The sequence below is a fragment of the Ailuropoda melanoleuca genome, chromosome 5 (genome assembly GCF_002007445.2).
Source record: "Ailuropoda melanoleuca isolate Jingjing chromosome 5, ASM200744v2, whole genome shotgun sequence".
In the NCBI taxonomy this organism is placed as follows: Eukaryota; Metazoa; Chordata; class Mammalia; order Carnivora; family Ursidae; genus Ailuropoda; species Ailuropoda melanoleuca.
The window spans coordinates 89334893-89352151 of record NC_048222.1 but is presented as its reverse complement, the minus strand read 5'-3'; the positions used below and the strand labels follow the sequence as shown (position 1 = coordinate 89352151).

The following is a 17259-nucleotide window of genomic DNA, read 5'->3' as shown; positions in this document are numbered from 1 at the left end:
AGGGGATGTACTGTATGATGATTAACATAATATAATAAAATAAAATTAATTATTTAAAAAAAAAAAAAAAACAGCAACACACAACTAAATTTTCTTAATACCACTTACCTTTTTAAAAGAGTGGCAGGTAATAAGTGGGGGAGAACAATGTTTCTGTCTCTTCCTACGTTGACTGTCCTTATTCCGTTGGTCTCTCTAGCAGGAGTGTAGAAGAAAAATTTCTTCCACAGGGCTGCACTAGCACAACCAGCCTGTGCTTTCACAGCCTGCTCTTGCCCATTACTATACCAGTTTATGTGTTCTTCCACCTTCGGACTTGGATGGGTATCAAACTCTTCCAGCATAATTAATACAACCAGAGCCAAGATGATATTTAATGATATGTCGTGAGTGTCTATCTCTGAAAGCTCAACTACATGAAAATACTGGAAACCCACTTATATTGCTGGAAAGGTGCTTTGCCTTGCTTCTCTCAGAGGTTTAGGACTATGGGAGGCTTAAGCTGCAGAAGTTTCTTTTATTGTACTTTTTGTTCTGCCCTTGTTTTTTGAAAATTCTAATTTATAACTACTGTATCAGAAGAAACACTTCTGGGGCGCCTGGGTGGCACAGCGGTTAAGCGTCTGCCTTCGGCTCAGGGCGTGATCCCGGTGTTGTGGGATCGAGCCCCACATCAGGCTCCTCCACTATGAGCCTGCTTCTTCCTCTCCCACTCCCTCTGCTTGTGTTCCCTCTCTCGCTGGCTGTCTCTATCTCTCTCACATAAATAAATAAAATCTTAAAAAAAAATTAATTAAAAAAAGAAGAAACACTTCAACAGAGTTTCATGTTGGAAATTAACAGTCCCAACCATTCACCTGATGACTTTCTTACCCCATTCATCTAAAAATTAATAATTAAAATTTTATATGTTTATTTTAGATTCAAAGTATTTGGCAAAGTCACATGTTAAGGATGACTGAAATAATTCCAGAGGAGTTATGCTGGAGTAGTTGTAGAGAAATGTATTTGGGCTAGTGTGCTAGAAAACTACAATAAAATGGAAATTTTGTGTACTTGCAGAAAAAAAAATATGCTGAATTCTATGAAGATTAATTGAACCACTTTTCAGTTGTGATATACGTTAATTAAATTCCTCTAATAGGCAAATATGGCTTTATCCTTAAAATATTTAGTGCAGCACATAAGTGAAAACGATCAAAATAAACATCATGTTTTACAGAACACATGTGCTTCTCATTGTCTCTCTCTTTATAGAGCACTGAAGAGAAAGAATATCCAAATTAATGGATACATAATGATTGGAATATAGATAACTTTAAAGGAAAATATAAAAACCTCTATACTTCTTCTATATTAAGCTTACCAAGTCTAACTTCATGATTGATTTATGTGCAAGTAGTCTAAGAAATCTGAGACATAGGTCAGACTTTATTTCAGAAATAAATTTTTTTTCATAATTTTGTCTGCCTGTTTCCAATACTGTTATACTGATTATAGCCACCTTAAATAATAAATATGCAGATTATTTAAGCAAAAATTGGAGCCAGTTACCAATAATTTAGACATTTTAAGCAAAAATATTTCCTCAGGTCTAAAAATTTATCCTTAAGCACATGGGTTTAGGATTTAAACTATATGAGTTTGAATCCTAGCACCATCACTTCATAGCCATGGATTCTGGGCAAGTCCCTTAACCTCTCTATGCCTCATTTCTTCATTTTAAAATGGAGGACAGTAACAGTACCTTCTTCATAAGGTTGTTAAGAATTAAGGGAATTGTTGTCATTGTTGCTATTATCGTGGTTGTTGAAAAGCCAAGTCTGGTACAAAACAATACTCAATATCCAAATAATATGGCTTTGTTGTTCTTATGATCACCATCTAGGGGGTGGAACAATGTTAAGAAACCTCGAGGTCAATGGCTGTATCCAGTTATTTCCTGTGGCTTTACTTCTTGGATAAGGACAAAGAAAAATGAAAACAGTATCACTTCCGATGACACTTGAGAATTTTTGGAAATTTTCCTACACGGTTTCCTACCTGGCTGTGGGAGATCTTGATTTTCCTTTGGGGAAGAGGTCTTCCTTCTGTCTTCCAAGAAATATATGTTCAAAAAAAAATTTAGAGAAGTTATAGTCTCTGAAGTTTCAAAGATAAGGCAATAAATTTATCTGAAGGATATAAATGTTATAGAAATAACCTGAAACACTTCAGACTATATAGGTAGTATACAATTCATTCAATACATAATAACCATTCTGTCCAAAATGAAACCTACACTTACTTAGTGAGAAGCTTAGGGTTTCTTATGGTAGCTGAAAAAAACAAAGGAACACTGGATCATGATAAAGAAATGCTCCCCAAATTTTCCTCCAATCTCTCTGGCAAGAATTATGAACCTAGTAAAGAAAAAAAAATCTATCAGTTGAAAAGCTGATTTGCAAATAGTAAATGGAAAAAACACAGAAGCATAAAATAGTCATGCAGTTTCATATAGTTGATCAAGCCTAAATAAAGTGAATGGTGATTCAGGCAATACAGACCACTGGTTCTACTCTTCTTCAATCTCCACAACTAATATATCATTAATTCATATAAATTCCAATTCTGAAGCCAATTTTGAAGCCATGTCTTCCTCTCCATTCCTATTGGCAATCTACCACCACCTGGATTTCTACAATAGCCTCCTGATTGTTTTTGTTTCCAGTCTTTCTCTATACACTTCATATTGTAGTCATAGAGGATTTTTACCTTAAGTCAAATCAGGCCATGTCACTAATTAAAGTCCTGCAATGTCTGTTTAAGCACTTAGAGCAAACTGTAAACCACTTAACTCGAAGTGTATCACCCTGCAGGATCTGGCCCCTGCCCACGTCTCCAAGTTCACTTCAGCCTACTCTGTTCTCTTGTTCATTCTGCTCTGGACATACTGGCCTTGTTTCCATTCCTTGAATATACCTGTCCCACCTCAGGGTCTTCCCATATACTACTCTCCCTCCACTTAAATCCTCACCCATCTCTCTTCCTGACCATTCCTACTTATCCTACAAAGCTCAGATGATGGTCATTCCCTCTGAAACACCTTTCCTGAGCACCCACACCACATAGTCCTTACCTCTCATTCTGCCATTATTATGGTCACACAGACTAATCCTCTTCATAGTTCCCATCACAATGTCTACTTACATTTTCATTGGTGTGTTTCCTGGTTTACTCTTTCCCTAAATCAGAAGGTCATTACTGGTATACCAAGGAAAAAGCAGAATGCCTAACAAACAGCAGGCACCCAATCCATATTTGTTGAGTGGATCAATTACTTTTCACCAAATAATACAAATTAAGACTTAGAGAGGAGGCTCAAAATTTGACACAAAATAAATTAAGACACTTGGGTCTCTCAATTGGAAGTATTTACTACCAGAGGCAAATAAATAAATAAATAAATAAATAAATAAATAAATAAATGGGCCAGTATATTTTTTTATCCTTTCTGACTTTGATCTGGTTAGGTAACACACCACTTTACCAAATGTTGACCTTTTATTTTTTTTTATCAGGTAGCAATTTCTCTGAACTTTCTAAAATAGACATTAATTTGCAAAGCCTTCCTGTAGGCAAGTTTCACACATGTATAAATCATAAAAAATGAGTTACCCAAGTTTTTTTCTTTTTAAAAAATGTTTATTATTGAAGTATCGTTGACATACAATATTAGTTTCCTGTGTACATGGTTTAATAATTCTATACAGTACACACAATGTTCACCACAATAAGTACAGTTTTCATCTGTCACCATATGACGTTATTAAAATATTACTGACTATATTCTCTATGCTGTACTTTTCATCCCCATGACCTAATTTTATAAGTGGAAGTTTGTATTTCTTAATCCCACTCCATTATTTCACCCATCTTCCTACCCCCTCTCCCCTCTGGCAACCACCAGTTTGTTCTCTGTATTTATGAGTCTGTTTCTGTTTTGTTTTGTTTATTTGTTTTGCTTGTTTTTTAGATTCCACATATAAGTAAAATCATAAGGTATTTATCTTTCTCTGTCTGACTTATTTCACTTAGCATAATACCCTCTAGGTCCATCCATGTTGTCACAAATGGCAAGATCTCATTCTTTTTTATGGCTGAGTAACATTTTATTGGATATATATATATAGTATATATATATCAAATCTTTATCCATTCCTCTAATGATGGACATTTAGATTGTTTCCATATCTTGGCTATTGCCTCTTGGACATCAGTCATAGCAACATTTGTCTGGATATGTCTCCTAAGGCAAGGAAAACAAAAGCAAAAATAAATTCCTGGGACTCTACCAAAATAAAAAGCTTTAGCAAAGGAAATCATCAACAAAACAAAAAGGCAACCTACTGAATGGAAGAAGATATTTTCAAATGATATATACAGTAAGGGGTTAATACCCAAAATACATGAAGAATTTAAATAGCTCAATACTAAAAATGAAAAAACAATCCAATTAAAAAATGAAACTTGCAGAGTTGCCCAAGTTTTAACATAATTGTGCTTATGCATTTTAAAAGGAGACCACAATTCAAGCTTCCAGATTGTGAAGATCAAGGGTTTTGTTTTGTTTTGTTTCCATTTAGAATGGGAATGTTCAAGGTCACCAAGACATAACACAGCCCAGTGAATAAAAAATAAATAGAGGATTTAGGGGTCAAAAAAGCAGAACAAGAGCATGTTAGCCTGCTCCTAATTTCACACAAAGAAAAGGTAGACTAACTATAGGCTCGTCATCTGTTCTCTTTAAAGTTGAAATTGTTTGAACAAAGAAATTCTTGCATTCTATTTCATCTCCTTCAATTCATGTTGTAATAATATCGCTATGTCCCACCAGATCTACACCACTCTCCATTTTGCTCTCTGACCAAGGAGTCTAATTTTGGGCATTGGCTCAACTGACCTCACTCACTCTTTGGCTTCTATTGGGTTTGGCCACTGGAAAGCCCAGGCAAGAAATGGGAAGGACATAAATAGGTCAAGGTCTTTATTCTATTGTCTCCCTCCCTAAGAGGTCAACCTTGGCTGTTATGTTCCCCCATAAAGGTCATTGCTCTTCCCAAAGAGGCCATATTTATTTACAAACCCTCTCTCTTTCTGAGTTCCATACTGCTTCCTCCTGTCTTTATTCCTACAGATAGTAACAGTGAGGGGCTGGTACTATTTCTAGATTACCACATTTCCCCCATGGTTTTCCTCACATAAACCTTTGTCAACAGCCTCTATAAAAACACTTCTCTAAATAGTATGCAGTTTGAATATGCAATCTGTTTTCTGTTGGTACACTGGCTGACACCACAAGATAGTAGTGTTAGCAGATAGTTACCAGATAGTTACTAGGTAGTCAAAATCATAGAGCCCCACATTTTTCAAATTAGAAATTACTGGCCATATGAACACTAGGACATTAACCCAGAGACATAACCCTGAACCTATCCCATCATATCTAATTGTTTTCACCCATTTTTAGCAATGAAGAGTAAGCAGCAGAATTTCAAAGCATGCAGGCATCATAATAAGTATCTAAAAATATGAACAATTAGTGTAGCTAACTTTACTGGGCATTTATTTTGTCAGGCACAGTAATAAGAAACTAAAAACTACAAGTTTATATCCCACTATATGTACTTACTAATAATTAAGATAGAATATTGCTGTTGAGGGAAGTTTCATTCAGATCACAGTATATCTTCGATATTTGTAATTTAAGTCCTTCTATTTATGAGCATTTAGATTAATGAAACTGGAAAAGCTTGTGCTCTATAATGGTTGCTTTACATTTTGCTTAGTCTTTTTTTTTTTTAAGATTTTATTTATTTATTTGACAGACACAGCCAGTGAGAGAGGGAACACAAGCAGGGGGAGTGGGAGAGGAAGAAGCAGTCTCCTAGCAGAGGAGCCTGACGTGGGACTCGATCCCAGAACGCTGGGATCACACCCTGAGCTGAAGGCAGACGCTTGACGACTGCGCCACCCAGGCTCCCCCCACCAGAGGTCTTGACACAGGCAGTCCAGAGCGGATGTACTTAGAGCTCAACGACATCTCCAAAGACCCAGGCTTGTTCCATCTTTCCACTGACAGCCTCGCCATACTGGCTTTTCATTGTCATGTTTACTGCATGATTGCAGGATGGCTGCTACAGCTCCAGGCATCATATCAGCATCCCAGGGGGGCTTGGGCAAACAGTTTTCTTCTGAAGGGCCTTTGCTTTTCATTCTGGTACATTTTGCTTAGTCTTAATTGTTTACCTGTAAGTTCAGTAAGGGGAAAAAAACTCTATGATTTACCTAACAACAGAAACACAGATATTTTTAAGACAAGTTTACTATGAATATTCTTTTTTTATAATAATTTTTTATTATATTATGTTAGTCACCATACAGTACATCCCCGGTTTTTGATGTAAAGTTCGATGATTTATCAGTTGCATATAACACCCAGTGCACCATGCAATACTATGAATATTCTTAAATATTATTTATAAGAACAAGAATTTTGAATGGAAAAAAGAACTTGGGTAGTTATTTTATAATGTTTTGGGTTTGTTAAATCTACTTGAATCCCTTTACAAATTAGGATGCGATATAATAACCTATCACTTGAAATTTCAAGTCATAATGTAAGTGTCCTTAGGGAATATTGATCCTAGTTCTCACTCTTTAGAGTAGAAAAACCTTAACTTTTCCCTTTAACAATTACATTTCTTATAAATTCAATAAAATTATTTCCAGAAGGATTTGTGACTGTAGATTCCCAGTAAAAGAGATATTAAGTACTATTGTATAATTTAATTATAAATTCATTAATATGTCACACCTGACAGTTTAGGGTGTTATAATGGTAATCTATTATGAAAACACCACGTAGAGCTCTGCCACATGGTTAACTTTTTGGTAAAATGATTCTCAACAGTGCTGCCACTTGACCAAGGGTCTGACTGACAAGAAAAAAGACCCATTAGTCACTTAAGAGAGAACAGACATAAAAACCTCAAAGGATAATAGACTTGGTCTGCCAGTGTACTGTTCGATGAGCCTAGAAAGTTTAACCCCTTTCCTATCCCTCAGTATTAAATAGCTATATTTGAGTTACTTGACTAAATAAACAGGCTTAAGTGATACATTTAGTGAATAGCCAACATAAACACAGCTTCATCCAAAGGAAAATCCAGGAAAAGGTCCCCACACATCAGAAAAAACTTCCCACATGATCAAGCATAAAGAGGTGTGAGTCAGTAAAGACAGATGCTTCTCTGAATCTAAGCATAAAGCCTAATCTGAGAGCAGACATCAAAATCTGAAGGCCTTTTTCTTATTCCTAGCTCTAAGGAAAGTGATATTACAGCCTTTGAAACTGAAAGGAGAAAATGCAACTTAAAAAGGAAAGTGAATTAAATCTACCACATGGCCATGTGAATTATTTTTAAAGGAGAGATTCAAGAATGAAAGAAAATTCAAGTCATTTGAGCACTGCCTTTTCTGATGCAACATACACAACCATCCCTTCATTGCTCTCTTTCAGCACTTTCTCCATGCAGTAGTAGGAAGCATAGGTTATGCCTAAAGACCTTGGGCAGCAATCACTGCTGACTTATTATTACCCACAACATCAGGGAGCTCACTGCAGGATTCAGGGCACCATCTTTTGTCAAGAGAGTGAAGAGCATTATGCTACACCCAGAACTTTGAATCTCTCAAGATTAGGTATGGTAAACATTCAGAGGAGTGATTCACGAGAATGCCTGATTACTGACTGAAGTCATTACTTCAGAAAAGAAATTTTGTTTTACATTTTGGCCTGGAGGAAGGATTTTCTTTCTGCAAAATGGAAAGTAAGGCTGAGTGAAACATCCTTTTTAGTTTTCTAATTATTTGGTATTTCATAAGTACAGAAAAAGTTTTATAAAATTGAATTCTAAGAAGTTAGTAATGCCACGTCAGACTAGCTTCACATTTAGCTAGATATCAATATATCTTCTCCTGATGATGAAAATAAAAAGGCCAAGAAGGAAAAAAGTCAGTGATTCATCATTCTCTAGTTACATTCTTTGGACACAGGGGAAAACCATCTACTACCTTTCAGGACATGCAAGAATGTCTCACAGACATTCACCACTAGCCCCCATGCTTGTATCACATCAAAATGATGATGACTAGTCAAAGAATCTTAATACTATGTGCTTGCTGTACGATAGGCAGGAGATGGGAAAACATACCTACCTATTCACACTCTTTGCTCAGGTCCCCTTCCAGAAACATGCTACAGTGAACTGATTAGAAGAATTATAATTTATGTAGGAATAATGAAGAATATTATTATTCTCCTGCTTTTGGAAAAACAGAAAATCAGGTTCTGACTTCCTACATGGATATATTTTATTCTCACCTGTTAATCAGTATTTTTCAATTTTAAATAGATTTGTTTAAGAACAACTAAGACAGTGGGAGTCCAGAATACAACTGTCTATGGATTCTGTATATCTTTCTCTTCAGTTTAAATGTTTTGGCCCATTTTCCCACAACTCTTCTACGAAAATCCTAGACAAAATTTACTGATCACTTTAGAAAAAGTTAACTTTCAAAAAAATGCCTAAATTGGATGGTGATAGTTTGTATTACTAGCAATCAAAGAGCAAAGAATGCACAATCAGAATTATCTTTCTTATCCAGTGATACACAGTGTTTTTGGAACCAAGATATGAACTCCCATTTTAGACCACATATATACACTGTACATATATACACTGACATACAAGTTTTTCTGTTATCATAGGCAATATCTGGAAGCTCCTCCAGGCTAATGCAACTCAAAGATGTCTATGTGACTCAATCAAAGTACCCACAGTTGTTTTTTTTTTTTTCTTAAAGCCTTTACTTTGAGAAAATTATGGAAAAATCTTACATGTACACATGGAAAAGTAAGACACGATCACAGTTAGAAGTGAAGATAATCTAGGGGTGCCTGGGTGGCTCAGTCAGTTAAGTGGCCAACTCTTGATTTGGCTCATGCCTCGGTCATGATCTCAGGGTCCTGGGATCAAGCCCCACGTCAAGCTCCATACTCAGCTGGGAGTGTGCTTGAGGATTCTCTAACACTCTCCCTTTGCCCCTCCCCCCACTCATGTGTGATGAAGACAATCTAACCAGAAAGCTTTAATGTCTGTTAGCTAGTGTTAAAACTAAAGTTCTAACTGTGACATGCTGCAAGGCTGAAAGAAATAGTAATTACTACTCCTCTCCTTCTTCGTGCTCTTCAACAGAATCCACACCAACCTCCTCATGGTCCTTCTCAAGGATAGCCATGTCCTCCCAGGTCTCAGAAAACTCTTCCTCCATTCCCTTAACCACATACAAGTGAAAAAAGGCACACCTGGCATATACAGGTCAAACTTATGGTCCAGGTGAGCCCAGGCCTCAGCAATGGCTGAGGTGGTGTTCAGCATGCACTCAGCTTGCTGTACTTTGGCCAGGTCTCCACCAGATACCACAGTGGGAGGCTGGTAATTAATGCCAACTTTGAAGCTAGTGGGGTACCAGTCCATAAACTGAATGCTGTACTTGGTTTTGATGGTAGCAATGGCAGCACTGACATCTTTGGGAACCACATCACGACAGTACAACAGGCAGCAAGCCATGTATTTACCATGGCGAGAGTCACATTTCACCATCTGGTTGACTGGCTCAAAGCATGCATTAGTGATCTCGGTTACAAACAGCTTTCATGGTAGGCTTTTTCAGCAGAGATGACAGGAATATGTGAGCAGGGGGAAGTGAATGTGGGGATAGGACACCAGCTTGATCTGGAATTGTGTCAGGGCTCCATCAAATCTGAGGGAGGCAGTGATGATTTATATATTAGATGAAAAGTCAACGAGGCATCTGGGTAGCTCAGTCAGGTAAGTGTCTGCCTTCGGCTCAGTCATGATCCCAGGGTCTTGGGATTGAACCCCACATCAGACTCCCTGCTCAGTGGGGAGTCTGTTTCTCCCTTTCCCACTGCCCATCCCTCCCCAGCTCATGCTCTCTCTCACTCACTTTCTCTCAAATAAATAAATAAAATCTTTAGAAAAAAGAAAAAGAAAGTTCACATTCCACAAGCTTGTAGTTGACCTTTTTGATGAAACAGTTTCAAATGACATTACACAAAATTAAAAATTTTATGTAAATGCAACATGTAAAGACTCAGCAAAAAGAAGTTGCAAAACCAAACTAATTTGAAAAATATAATGATTGCTGCCATTACTTGTCACATGTCAGAAATAAAATCCTTAATCTTAGAATCTGGGTCTTTTCTCTCATCTCATATCAAGTAATGGCCCATGTATTACAGTGGAAACCAAGCTGGTCCATTTTCACTTCGGTATTTATTCTTTTTCTTATCATCTCTTGTTACATGCTATGATTTTAATACAGAGTTTTATCTGAAATAATCTTAAACATAAAATTGAAAAAACATTTAATAAATATTTACTGAGCACATCCAAGCATAAGGCATATTTGACATGCTGTTAAATAGTGTAATATTTAAGTAAGATGAGTTTTATCACCTAAAACATCATTTTGGGATAAATAAAAAGGCAGATATTAATGTTGAAAACAAAGTACATCCTGGACTTGGAGGCTAGTAGCCTATTAAAGACTATTCTTAGCTCTCACTACAATTTATAGATATGGTGCCAGATATTGTTACTAAGAGGCTTCAAAGTGTCATCTGGAAATCATTTGATATATAATCTGTGCTTCCAGAAAGTGTCCATAGAAATTTTCTAATTCTAATATACTTCAAATTTTGGTAACTAGGTTACCAATAAATAGTCTCAAATCTGTTATATTATTAGAATCAGTAAATATGTTCAGTTGATAACTCTACATAAGATACTTCATTAACACAAATTAATTTTTCTAATACATTAAAATTGATTAAAAATTAAAAGTAATGAGGGGCGCCTGGCTGGTGCAGTCATTAAGTGTCTGCCTTCAGCTCAGGGCATGATCCCAGCATTCTGGGATCGAGCCCCACATCAGGCTTCTCTGCTGGGAGTCTGCTTCTTCCTCTCCCACTCCCCCTGCTTATGTTCCCTCTCTCGCTGGCTTTCTTTATCTCTGTCAAATAAATAAATAAAATCTTTAAAAAAAATTTTTTAAAGTAATGAGACATTACATTTACCCTCAGGGTTGGATCTAAAGAGTCTGCCAAAGCATTAAAACCTAAATTCTTAAGGCTTTGGCTATAAATTAATTATCTTCCTCTTCTAAAATCTCTGGGTATTTCTCCAGGAGCTAATAGATCCTTTTTGCCATTTGAACAGCTAAAGTCAAACTTTTGAAATTTTGCCTTGTTTAAGAAACAATAAATTGTTATAAAGAGCATCAGAAATAATTGCTTTATCACACGTCAATAATCTAGTCAACCAATTAACTTAATCTGATTAAATTCAATTTTGCTTGCCTTTATCAGAGGTTATAGAGCATTAAAAAAACAAACGAACTTGGGGAGCAGGTGGGTCAGCCCATTAAGCATCCAAATCTTGATCTCAGCTCAGGTCTTGATCTCAGGGTGGTGAGTTCAGGCCTAGCAGGAAGCCTACTTAAAAAAAAAAAAAGCTAATGATTAAATAAATTAATATTCCATCTATCCACACTTCCCCATCATCTTAAATAACTCTGAAATAGCTTTGTAAATGTGGGCAAAAAAAAAAAAAAAGGGAACAAACTTTGTAACTCATAGCAGAAATAAGAATCACTTACACTCAGCTCTGAACAAGTTTCTACAGGAAGATAACATAATATGCCTATCTTCTTTTCTACACGCATAGAAAAAAATCCTGTGACTTTAGTTATCTGATCAAAACAGAAGCAACATTTTCCAAGGTCTACTCTTGGCCATATATGGTATTTGCATTTATGAAACAATCAGCAGAAATTCTGAATCATGGAGGGCTAAGATAGAAACTCACCACATCCCAATCATTCTATACAAACTTTCATGTTCCCATCCTCTTTATTTCTATTCAACTACTAAGCGTTTAATGTAAGGTCAGGGCTGTTGTAATGCCCTCTTTATTCAACAAATATTCCTGAACATCTGCTTATGCAGAAGGTAGATGTATGCTTTAAGAAGGTACAAAGGCATTTAAAACAGTTCCTACGTCCAGGGACTTTCAGTCTGGTGGGTGAAACAAAGGATGCTCTTGACCTAGACAATTACGAAATAAATTATAATTCAGAGTTCAACAGGAGATAGATGCAGTAGGGTTACACAACTGGAGTTGAGAAGCCTTCATGAAAAGATGGACCATAAACTGAATTCGGAAGATAAAGAGAATTTAAATAAAGACAAGGAAGAAGGTATATGTAGAGGAGATTGATAATTGCCACCTCCATATCCATTAGCCCATTCTTCCTTATCACTGCCTGTATTAAAGAACGGTGCAATGTGCCCAAATAAGAGCCTGTATTTACTAACAACGCTGTGGGTATGTATGGCTTTGTAACAAGTTTGGCCATTGAGACATAAGCAGAAGTTGGTGGAATTTCTAAGAAGCCTCCTTAAATGGAGGAAATACAACTGAAATGGTATATATTTACCTTTTTTCCCTCTTCTTAATATGACCATGATGGCTGGAGCATCAGCAGCTAATGAAATAACCTTAAAAATATAAGTCACACACCAGATACGGTGGAGCATGATAGAGGAACCTATGTCCCTCGTGATACAAAAGAGTAGCCACAGCAGCAATAAACTCCCTATCTCTGGACTTCCTTTACATAACAGAGAAAAACATTTTCTCTTTTTAAAGCCATTGTCATCTCTTTGTTAGTAGCAGTCAATGGCAATTCCTGATATAACTTTATGGATAAGTAAAAATACATAAGTTAAGGCTTAAAGATGGAAATGAACATGGTACATATGGGCTGAGGGACTGGCTTTGTTGGGTAACAAAATAATGATAGGTGGGTGAATACCAAGAGTCATGTGGCCCTACATGCATCCTTGCAAAAGGAATCTGAGTAGGAACTACTCAAAACAGGATGATTAAGTAGAATTACTTGAAAAAGAATTGTCAGTTTGGAAATGTAATGACATGTGGTAATTTAATCTAGTATCAAAATTACATCTCTATTCAGTCCCACTTTTCTCTAATTTTTCCCTTAGCTGTCACTTTCATGTTCAATCTTCAGGAAAATAAAGAATAAAAGCACAGACTATCTGAGTCACATGCGTAAATAATACCTGAAAATAGTATGCACATAACACTTCTCATATATATTTCACAAAAATGACTCTACTACCCATTGGAGACATTGATAAAGTAATCACGGGGAGCCACAGAACCTTTAAGGAGCACTTAGAAGGCTAAGCAGGCAGGACCCATTTCTACCCAATTCTTTCTCTGCTAGACCATAGTTTGTAAATGGCTGCTATTGGACATCTACTGCCCAGCAGCTGTAGCTCTCAAAGTATTCTGAAAACCACTCCCTTTCTTTATTCTTGTCAAGAACCATAAAAGGGCTGAGATCTCATCCTATCTGCAAGCTAACCATTTACTCTGACTTAGCTTCATGGATGCTGGAAAAAAACATGAGATGCTCAGGTGAGAAACAAAGAACTTTTTATTATTCACACTATAACTAGAATAGCATAAACACCATGTGTGTTAATTCCCTGGGACCATGTTCCACAAGGGAGATACAGGATCCAGGTACAAGCTATATACAGAGTGGGTTTATGTCACAACTAAGGAACCTTAAACTTAAAAAACTCAAGTCTTTTATAATGGGCTGCAGGAAAACCTGCCCCTTTGCCCCGGAGGAAGACATTATCTTTATTACACTGGAGAGTAAACAAACCTGGTGTTTACTCTAGAAGACAAAGTTTCTATTCCCCAAGGCTGTTCACTGTACAACATCCTTAAAATCATAATTTAGAACAAAAGCTGTCGGTGCTTTTGCTCTCAAGGCATGCAGAACAATAAGAAACACATGGAGAATCACCTCTCAACAGCAAATTTCACATCTCCCAGGTAGTCATGGCTTCCATTCATTGATGTACCCTGCTGCCATTGCTGCGACTCACCTGCCTTGATGATCCCCTGAATTCTGTCCACAACTTTGGAAAGACTCCTTTTCTCACACTTTCTTCAATTTCTTTTTGAATGTGCCATTTTTTTCCTGTTGAGACCCCCCCCCTTAACCTCTGTGCAATTCTACTTCTCATCTGCAAAACAGGGATAATAATATCTTAGAGGTTAGTACCAAGAATAAAATCAGATAATGTATGTGAAGGTTTTAACATAACCTTGCATTCAATAAATATACTAGAGTCATTTTAAAAAATTTTTCCCTTTGAGTCAGACTTTGCATCTTGTTTTGTGATTTTATCTTTTTTAAATTTTAATTTCAATATAATTAACTTATGGTGTTATATTATTTTCAGGTGCACGATATAGTGATTCAACAATTCTCTACATTGGTCAGTACTCATCACAGTAAATGTACTCTTAATCTCCTTCACCTATTTACCCTTCCACCTATGTACCTCTCCTCTGGTAACCATCAGTGTGTTCTCTCTATTTAAGAGTCTGTTTTTCATTTTGTCGGTTTTTTCTTTGTTCATTTGTTACTTAAATTCTACATATGATTGAAAGCATATGGTATTTGTCTTTCTCTGTTTCATTTAGCATTATACCCTCTACATCCAATCATGTTGTTGCAAACGGTAAGATCTCATTCTTTTTATGGCTGAGTAATATTCCATTGTGTATATACCACATCTTCTTTATCCATTCATCTATGGACACTTGGGTTGCTTCCATAATTTGGCTATTATAAATAATGCTGCAGTAAACACAGGGTGCACAGATCTTTTCAAATTAATGTTTTTGTTTTCCTTGAGTAAAAACCCACTAATGGGATACCTGAATCATATGGTAATTCTAATTTTTTGAGAAACCTCCATACGGTTTTCCACGGTGGCTGCACCAATTCACACTCCCACCAACAGTGCATGAGTGTTCCCTTTTCTTCACATCCTCACCAACACTTGTTTCTTGTGTTTGATTTTAGCCATTCTAACAGATATAAGGTGATATCTCATTGTAGTTTTGATTTGCATTTCCCTGACAATGAGTGATGCTGAGCATCTTTTCACGTGTCTGTTGGTCTTTTGTGTCTTCTTTGGAAAAATGCCCAGCCATGTCTTCTGCCCATTTTTCAATTGGATTATTTGGGATTTAGGGGTGTTGACTTCTATAAGTTCCTTACGTATTTCAGATACTAACCTTTTATCGGATATGCCATTTGCAAATACCTTCTCCCATTCAGTAGCTTGTCTTTTAGTTTTGATTATTTCCTTTGTTATGCAGAAGCTTTTTATTTTGATGTAGTCACAGTTTATTTTTGCTTTTGTTTCCCTTGCCTCAGGAGACTTATCTAGAAAAAAACTGCTACAGCCAAAGTCAGAGAAAATACTGCCTATGCTCTCTCCTAGGATTTTTATAGATTCAAATCTTCCATTTATGTCTTTAATTATTTTCAGTTTATTTTTGTGTATGGTGTAAAAAAGTGGTCCAATTTCATTCTTTTGCATATAGCTGTCCAGTTTTCCCAAAACCATTTGTTGAAGACACTGTCTTCTTCCCATTGCATAGTCATTTTTACTTTGTCAAAGATTAATTGGCCATATAATCATGGCATTATTTCTGGGCTCTCTATTCTGTTCCATTATTCTGTCCTATTTTTGTGCCAATTTGAAATATGAGATTGGGATACCTCCAGTTTTGTTCATTTTCAAGATTGCTTTGACTATTTGGGGTCTTTTGTGGTTCCATGCAACTTTGTTCTAGTTCTGTGAAAAATGCTGTTGGTATTTTGATAGAGATTGCATTAAATCTGTAGAGTGCTTTGGGTAGTATGGATATTTTAACAACATTTGTATTCCCAATCAAGAAGCATGGAATACCTTTCCATTTGCTTATGTAATCTTCAATTTCTTTCATCACTGTTTTATAGTTTTCACATCATATGTTCCTTCATCTCCTTGATTAAGTTTATTCCTAGGTATTTTATTATTTTTGGTGCAACTGTAAATGGAACTGTTAATTTCTCTTTCTGCTACTTCATTATTAGTGTATAGAAATGCAACACATTTCTGTACATTGATTTTGAATCCTGTGACCTTACTGAATTCATTCATCAGTTCCACTATTTTTTTGGAGTCCTTAGGGTTTTCTATATATAGATCAGGTAATCTGAAATAGTCAAAATTTCACTTCTTCCTTACCAATTTGGATGCATTTTTTTAAAGATTTTATTTATTTATTTATTTATTTATTTATTTATTTATTTATTTATATTTATTTAAGAAAGAGAGAGAGCACAAGCAGGGGGCATGACAGGCAGAGAGAGAGAGAGAGGGAGAAGCAGGCTCCCTGCTGAGCAAGGAGCTCAATGCAGGGCTCAATTCCAGGACCCTGGGATCATGACCTAAGCTGAAGGCAGATGCTTAACCAACTGAGCCACCCAGGCGCCCTGCATTTTATTTCTTTTTCTTGTCTGATTGCTGATTCCCAGTACTATGTTGAATAAAAGAGGTGAAAGTGGACATCCTTGTCTTATTCCTATCTTAGGGGAAAAGCTCTCAGTTTTTCACCACTGAGTATGATGTTAGCTATGGGTTTTTCATATTTAGTCTTTATTATGTTGAGGTATATTCCCTCTAAACCTACTTTGGTGAGGGTTTTTATCATGATTGGATGTTGCACTTTGTCAAATGCTTTTTCTCCATCTATTGAAATGATCATACGGTGTTTATCCTTTCTCTTGTTGATGTGATGGATCACGTTAATTGGTTTGTGAATACTGAATACCCTTGCATCCCCAGAATAAAGCCCACCTATTCACAGTGAATTATTTTTTTAATCTATCGTTGGATTCAGTTTGCTAATATTCTGTTGAAGATCTTTGCATCTATATTCAGAGATACTGGCCTGTGCTTCCCTTTTTCTGTAGTGTCTTTATCTGCTTTTGGTTTCAGGGTAATGCTGGCTTCATGGAATGAATTTGGAAGCTTTCCTTCCCCTTCTAGTTTCTGGAATAGTTTGAGAAAAATAGACATTAACTTTTTTCCAAGTATTTGATAGAATTCACCTGTGAAGCTGTCTGGTCCTGGACTTTTGTTCTGAATTTTTTGATTACTGATTCAAATTCATTGATGGTAAT

General features: G+C 36.3%; 2 pseudogenes; one reads left to right on the top strand and one right to left on the bottom strand.

Annotated features, from left to right (window-relative positions):
- Nucleotides 1-123: 123 nt before the first annotated feature.
- LOC117802227 lies at nucleotides 124-434 on the top strand (annotated as a pseudogene).
- An 8833-nt stretch (nucleotides 435-9267) lies between these two features.
- Nucleotides 9268-9887, bottom strand: LOC105237152 (annotated as a pseudogene).
- Nucleotides 9888-17259: the final 7372 nt, after the last annotated feature.